The following is a 7668-nucleotide window of genomic DNA, read 5'->3' as shown; positions in this document are numbered from 1 at the left end:
CTGAATATGGGGAGGAATATACAATGAATTAAAAGGTCAGTTTGTTCAGGAGAGAGGGAAAAAGAAAAGAGAGGACAATAACATAAAGAGTGAGTAAATGATAGAAAACAGATTAGAGGTATTAGAAATAAAAAGTCATAAATATTGGGGGTTAAACAGAGAGAGGTAGAATGTAAGAGAAACAATAAATGATGGAAGAGAGAATGATGTAAGCGAAAGGGGATAGCATTGGTAGCCAAAATCAGTACACACAGAAAAGAGAAAACAGAGGATGAGGAAGCACAGCAAATAAGGAATGTTGCCTGCAGCACTAATATAAAAAAAAGGGGGGGGGGAGGAGAAAGAGAGAGAAGAAAGGAAAAGCAGAGAGAGGGGAGAAAAAAGAAAAAGAAAAAAAAGGGCAATGGGGAGGATAAAGAGGAAGAAAAAACAAGAAAACAGACCAACAGAAAAGACCAGACAAGGCCCCAGGCAAAGAATTCTCTTTGCAATTGAACAAACTGCTTAGGAGACTGACCTTCGCTCTTTCTCCCTTCCTCACTTCCTTCTCTCCCAAGGCAGCAGGAAGGCTGCGTGAGGGCTCCTGTAGGAAATTCAAATAGGTCCCTGGTGAACCAATTCACCTGAAAAAATAATGACTCTTAATTTCTTGAGAGAGCACCCACCCCTTGCCAGGAACCCTAAATATGCTATTGGAAGCCTGTAAAGTATGTTCTACTGTCTCTCTCCCTTAGATGTGTTACAAGGGGGCTGGTTAATTTTCTGACTCCACCTTCTCTCAGACCAAGTTTCTTATCCCAGGGCGTTTAGGTAAATTGGGCTCTCTCACCAGATTTGCCTCTTCTCTATTCCTAGGCTCTCCCCAAGTTAGCTAATATCTTGTCCAAACTTAATAAAAAGGGGGGGTTGTCCAGAAAATTGAACCTGCACTCCTTGGCCCCTCTGCACTTCCCACCTAAACTCTCCCACTTCCAGAGTTAGTCTGCATCCAGAGGGGTAGGGGAATGCTGGATTTCCGGGAGTGCTGGGCTTGGGAAACAGCGGCCCGGGAGAATGTGGACCCCGGGTATTTAGCGTGGGCCATGGGGGTTCAGGGGACACAGGCTTGGGGTTCATGCGTTTGGGGAACACGGGGCTTGGAAACCCCGCCCCACGACCGGCAGTTCTCAGTGAATGCCGTGGCTCTTAGCCCTTGGGGAGAGGGATTTACCTTCCCACAGCTTCCGCGTTCAGTGTTAGAAACCTGCAGTTTTACCTTGAGCAAACGCCAATTCTGCTGCAGACTCTCCAGATCTATGTCCAGACACCTCCCGCCCTGCAGGTTCCCAAAATAGCCTGTTCCGGTAGAACTCAGTCACCAAACACCCGGTCTTTTGTAAGAGAGATGACGACGGTGTACTTACTCAGACGCCATCTTGCCCTGCCTCCTTTTTTATTATTTTTATTCCCCCCATGACTCCCTCGTCTGTCTGCTCATCTTCTTTAGGAGGCACTGGAAACCGAACCCAGAGCCTCCTATGTGGAAGTGAAAGTCCAACTGCTTGAGTCACTTTCGCGCCCTGCTGGTTGCATCATCCACTGGTTGCAACGTCTGCTTATTGCGGCTGTTGTAGTGTCTTTTTTTTTTAAAGATTTATTTATTTCTCTCCCCTCCCCCCCCACCCCTGTTGTCTGTTCTCTGTGTCTATTTGCTGTGTCTTTTTGTCCGCTTCTGTTGTCAGTGGCATGGGAATCTGTTTCTTTTTGTTGCATCATCTTGTTGTGTCAGCTCTCCATGTGTGTGGCACCATTCCTGGGCAGGCTGCACTTTCTTTTTTCCCATGTGGTAGACGGACGCCCTAAAACTGAGCCAAGTCCACTGCCTGCAGTGTCTTGATGTTTGCAGTGCCTGCAAGTCTTCTTTAGGAGGCACTGGAAACTGAACCCAGGACCTCCCATGTGGGAAGTGGGCACCCAATTGCTTGAGCTGCTTCTGCTCCCTGTAGGCATTGCTTCAACCCTCCCTGGACAGGGGAGCAGGTTGTGGAGATTTAAAAGTGCACAATTCCTCAGAACTGCAGAGGACAGCTAACTGAAGGGCTGCATTTGCCAGGCAGGCCAGGAAAGTTCAGATTTGGAGAAGTGTCAGAGAAACTTTTGGTGCCCTTCCTGATCCCCTTCTCAGGGCACTTTAGAGCCTATCTAGGCCCCCTTTGAGGGTCCCTGGCCCTGTTTTGGCTGGGAAAGACTGACTTGGAAAGTCCTCTCTGGGGTGACACTCTTCCCAAAAATTACCCTACAGTCAAAAAACAGCTTGAGACAACCTTCATGCAGACTGGCTCCAAAGTGCCCGGAGGGGATCAGGATAGGTGCCAATGGCATCTTCCATGGCTCCCTAAAGCCAAGCGTTCTTGGCCTGCACAGCAAATGCAGCTTCCTAATGAACTGGAAGTGCAATGTCTCCAAGACTCCTCCATTGTCATCGTTGCCCAGGATGGGTTGAAACAGTGGCTACCCTCAGAGCTGGGCCCCCAGCAATCTGAAGTTGCTAGTCAAAACCCATGATCAGTGATCATCTATGCCCACTCAAGGTCTTGGGAAGAGGATTTTTATGTTCCTATTTGTCACCAGTGAGCTAACCAGAGGCTGGACCCCATGACAACTTGCTGTGAGTGGGGGATGGGCGCCAGTAGCTGCCATGAGGAGAGAGCAATTTACTGAACTTTACAATTAATTTACTAGCTGCATCTTCCTGCTCCTCCCTGGATACTGTACAGTGTTCTTCTGGCATCCAGAGTTTCAAAATAGTTGTTTCAATCACTTCCTGCCTTTTTACCAATTGTTCTGCTGTGGAAGGATTGAATCCTGGAGCTCCATACTGTGCCATCTTTTCACACCCAGAAGCACTTCCTCACCTTTGTTGTGTTTTTTGTTGTTCTTTTCACCTTTGGTTTTGATGACATTTTGCCAGGTTTAGAATTCCAGGTTGACAGTTTTTTTTTTTTTTTTTTTAAGATTTATTTATTTATTTAATTTCCCCCCCTTCCCCTGGTTGTCTGTTCTTGGTGTCTGTTTGCTGCGTCTTGTTTCTTGTCCGCTTCTGTTGTCGTCAGCGGCACGGGAAGTGTGGTAGGCGCCATTCCTGGGCAGGCTGCTCTTTCTTTTCACGCTGGGCGGCTTTCCTCACGGGCGCACTCCTTGCGCGTGGGGCTCCCCCACGCGGGGGACACCCTTGCGTGGCACGGCACTCCTTGCGCGCATCAGCACTGCGCACGGCCAGCTCCATACGGGTCAAGGAGGCCTGGGATTTGAACCGCGGACCTCCCATATGGTAGACGGACGCCCTAACCACTGGGCCAAAGTCCGTTTCCCATTGACAGTTTTTTAATTCATTATTTTAAATATGTTACTTCATGTCTCTTGTTAAGTTTTTGAATTTGTGCAATACAGTTACAATAATTTTTAATGTCTTTCTCTGCTAACACTGACATCTGTGTCAAGTCTGCATTGGCTTTGATTGATTGATTGGTTATTGATTATTGTTTTCCTTATGGTCATGTTTTCCTGCCTAGTTTCATGACTGGTAAGCTTTGATTTGATGCCAGACATTGTGAACTTTTTCTTGTTGGATGCTGGATATTTTTGTATTCCTAAAAATCTCAGACTTTGTTCTGGGGTGAAGTAAAGTTTCTTGGCAACATTCTGATTCTTTAATATTTGTTAGATGAGGTCCTAAGCAGTGGTCAGTCTAGGGCTAATCATTCCTCACACCTGAGGCAATTCCTTCCTGAGTATTCTACCCAATGCCTCATGAATTATGTGTCTTTTCCAGTCTGGCTAGTGGGAGCAGGCACTATTCCTATTCCTGTGTATATGCCAGGTACTGTTCTTTCTAATCCTTGCAAATGTTTTTTTTTTCCCCTGGCTTCAGACAGCTTCCTCACATGTGTGTGCAGATCAATACTCTGCTGAATACTCAAGGGGACTCTCTTCACATCACCAGGGTTCTCTCTTTGTGTAGATATCTGCTCTCTGGTACTCTGTTCTATCAACTTTAGCTGAAAATCTTCAAGTCAGAGAGTCACTTGTGCTCTACCTCAGTTCTCCTGCCCTGTGCCATTTCCTGAACACTTTCTCAAGGTAGTAAACTGAAGGAATCATAATTCCTCACTGTTTTAGTTTGCAAAAGGGCCGCCAATGCAAAGTACCAGAAGTGGGGTGGCCTTTATAAATGGGATTTATTTGGGGCAAAATCTTACAGTTCCAAGGCCGTGAAATATCCAAATCAAGGCACCATCAGAGTTGGTTTCTCACCAAAGTCAGCTACTGTTGATCTTGTTTTCCAGCCACGTGGCAAATCAATATGGCTGCCTATTTCTGCCAAGTTCTCTGCTTCCATCTCCAGGCTCACCATCTCTCAGAGCCCAGCTCCTAAAGCTCAGCTGTGAGCAACCAAGCATAGAGCTTGTCTCTTACCAGGCCTCATTTCTCAGGCTCGGTTGCTCCACTTCCTTCCCAAGTTCAGCTGCAAGCTATCAGGCTTACCTCTTCCTGGGCCTTAGCTCTTTGAACCTCTCAGGGGCTGCTCTCCTTGCACCTCAGCTGTGGACAAAACTGGTGTCCTTTTTTTCACATTGCATGATCTAATACGGCAGCCTTCCTTTTCTGAGCCTTTCTGTTTCTCTAGCAAGAAGGTGGAGACTCATGGGAGTTATGGTCATGGCCGATGGGGTTAACTACCAGGGCAGATGGCCCCTCTTTGGAAATGGTGTTTATGTGTGATGAATCTGGACTCAGATGGGATCTCCCTTCATAAGACTTTCATGCTAATGTGCTGGAGGTGCAGTTAATGTTGGGGTTTAAGATATATTTAGGGGATTTGAATCTCTGGACTGACAATGTGATAGCCAGATCCTGAGCCTCAACAGACTCCAGCACCTACAATCTGATTTATTGGACTTACCACACTCAGCTAAGATGGAGGTGAAGAAGGACAACCACCACACCATGGAGCCTAGAGTGATTACAACTGAAAATGGGAGGATTGCATCCAGCATCCAGGTGGAATCTGAGCCTCCTCTTGACATAAAGGTGCAATGGACACAACCAATCCAATGTCCACATAGAAGAGGTGGCATTGGATTGGGAAAAGTGGACATAATGGACAAAGGGTATGGGGAAAGGCAGGAAGAGATGAGAGGTGGAGGCGTCATCGGGACATGGAGCTGCCCTGGATGGTGCTTCAGAGGTAATCACCGGACATTGTAAATCCTCACAGGGCCTACATGATGGAATAGAGGAGAGTATGGGCCATGATGTGAACCAATGTATATGAGGTGCAGAGGTGCCCAAAGATGTACTTACCAAATCCAATGGATGTGTCATGATGATGGGAACGAGTGTTGTTGGGGGGGGGGGGGGAGAGGGGGGGGTGGGGGGATGGGGTTGAATGGGACCTCTCATATATATTTTTAATGTAATATTATTACAAAGTCAATAAAAAATTAAAAAATTAAAAAAAAAAAAAAAAAAAAAAAAAGAAGGTGGAGACTCAACCTGAATTCACACCTCACTGACATAGTCCAGCCAAAAGGGTCTCACACACACAGGAATGGATTAGTTCTCTTGGGGATTCAAAAAGAAATTCAAACTGTCACACTCACCTCGTTTGTTTTCAATCTCTCAGGTATTGGTTGCCTGCTGTCCAGTGCTTACAACCTGTTATTTCATGCATTTTGTCTGGTTTATTTGTTTCAGGTGGGGGTAGGTGGGTAAACCTGGGCCCCATCCATCTTTAATGGACATGGAACCAGAAACACACATTCTTCCTCAAAGTAACCTCTCAATGTGACTTAGAAGAAATCTAGATGAAACTAAGCAATTTACTTTCAAACTTGGGCCCCCCCAAAATTCTTACCTGAACTAAAGCAAATCTAGGTGAAATTAAGCACGTCATGTGAAAACAAGCTCAGAATAGCACATTGTTCTCCAAAGTAACTTCTCAATACTGTTAGAATAAATCTAGTGAAACTAAGCAGTTTATGTGCAAACAACTCAATATCGCATATTTTTCCCTAAAGAAAGTTTTCATATTGAGTTAAAGCAGAGCTAGGTGAAACTAAAGGTTTTATTTTATTATTTTTTTTAAAAGATTTATTTTATTTATTTATCTCCACACCCTACCCTGCCAATTACACTCACTGTCTGCTCTCTGTGTCCATTCGCTGCATGTTCTTCTGTGTCTGCCTGTCTTCTCTTCCTCTCTTTAGGAGGCACCAGGAACTGATCCCAGGACCTTCCAACATGGGGGAGAGGCACTCAATTGGTTAAGCCACCTGAGCTCCCTGGTTTGTTGTGTCTTTCATCGTCTTTCCTCTGTGTCCCTTTTTTGCTGCATCATCTTGTTGTGCCAGCTCTCTGCACAGGCCAGCTTGCCATGTGGGCCAGGTCACCTTCACTAGGAGGCCCCAGGAATCGAACCTTGGACCTCCCATTTGGTAGACAGGAGCCCAGTTGTTTGAGCCACCTCTACGTCCCCTAAAGACTTTATTTTATAATGAAGTATATTTATAATCAGATTTTCCTTAAAAGTAATTTTTTATGGAGAGTGAGTAAATGAAGATTAAACAAAGCTGTATATGTATAGTCAAACACAGAATCAAACTTTTTTTTAAATCCCCCCCTTGTGGCTTTTTTTGCTTGCTGTCTGCTTCCTTGTGCCCATTTGCTGTGCATTCTCTGTCTGTATTTATTTATTCCCCCTCTTGTGGCTTGCTTCACTGCACCTTCTGTGTTTTTGCTTGTCTCCCTTTCTGTTGTGTCACCTTGCTGAGTCGGCTCTCTGTGGCGCTGGTGGGCCAGGTGGCACTCTGTGGCACTGGCAGCCTGGGCAGCACTCTACAGCGCTGGTGGGCCAGCGGCTCTCCACAGCGTCCTGGGGAACCTCCCTTCACAAAGAGGCCCCGGGACGCGAACCCAAGGCCTCCCATATGGTAGATGGGAGCCCAACTAATTGAGCCACAGCTGCTTCCCAATCAAACATATTTTTCAAAAATAACTTTACATGGTGATTTAGAGCAACTCTAGATGAAATTAAGCAGTATAAGTGAAAATAAGCATAGAATCACATATTCTTCTCAGACATAATTTTCCCAATACAAGTTAACACAAACCTAGATGAAGAGAAGCAATATGTCTTAAAACAAGAACAGAACTTCACATTCTTTGTGAAGGAAACCATTTCTTGAAATTTAGAGAAAATTTAGTTTAAGCAGTATAAATAAAAATGTGTTCAGAATCATGCATTCTTCTCCAAAGTAACTTCTTATTATAAGTTAGAGCAAATTTAGATGAAACTCAGTATTTGTGAGTACAAGCCCAATGAAAACATCAAAATAACACATTTTTCTCAGAAGTAACCTCTTACAGTTAATTAGAACAATCTTATTGGAATAAACAGTATATGCAAAAACAAGATCAAAATAACACATTTTCCTACAAAGTCAGCATTAGGGTTAGGTTTAAGAATAATATTAGTGTTAGGGTTATGGTTAGTTTTTTTTTTTTAATTTTTTTAAAGATTTATTTTTTTATTTATTTCTCTCCCCCTCCCCCTGGTTGTCTGCTCTCTGTGTCCATTCACTGTGTATTCTTCTGTAACTGCTTCCATCCTTATCAGCGGCACTGGAA

Source organism: Dasypus novemcinctus, chromosome X, assembly GCF_030445035.2.
Source record: "Dasypus novemcinctus isolate mDasNov1 chromosome X, mDasNov1.1.hap2, whole genome shotgun sequence".
Lineage (NCBI taxonomy): Eukaryota > Metazoa > Chordata > Mammalia > Cingulata > Dasypodidae > Dasypus > Dasypus novemcinctus.
The sequence above is the reverse complement of the archived record's forward strand: the minus strand, read 5'-3'. Positions refer to the sequence as shown.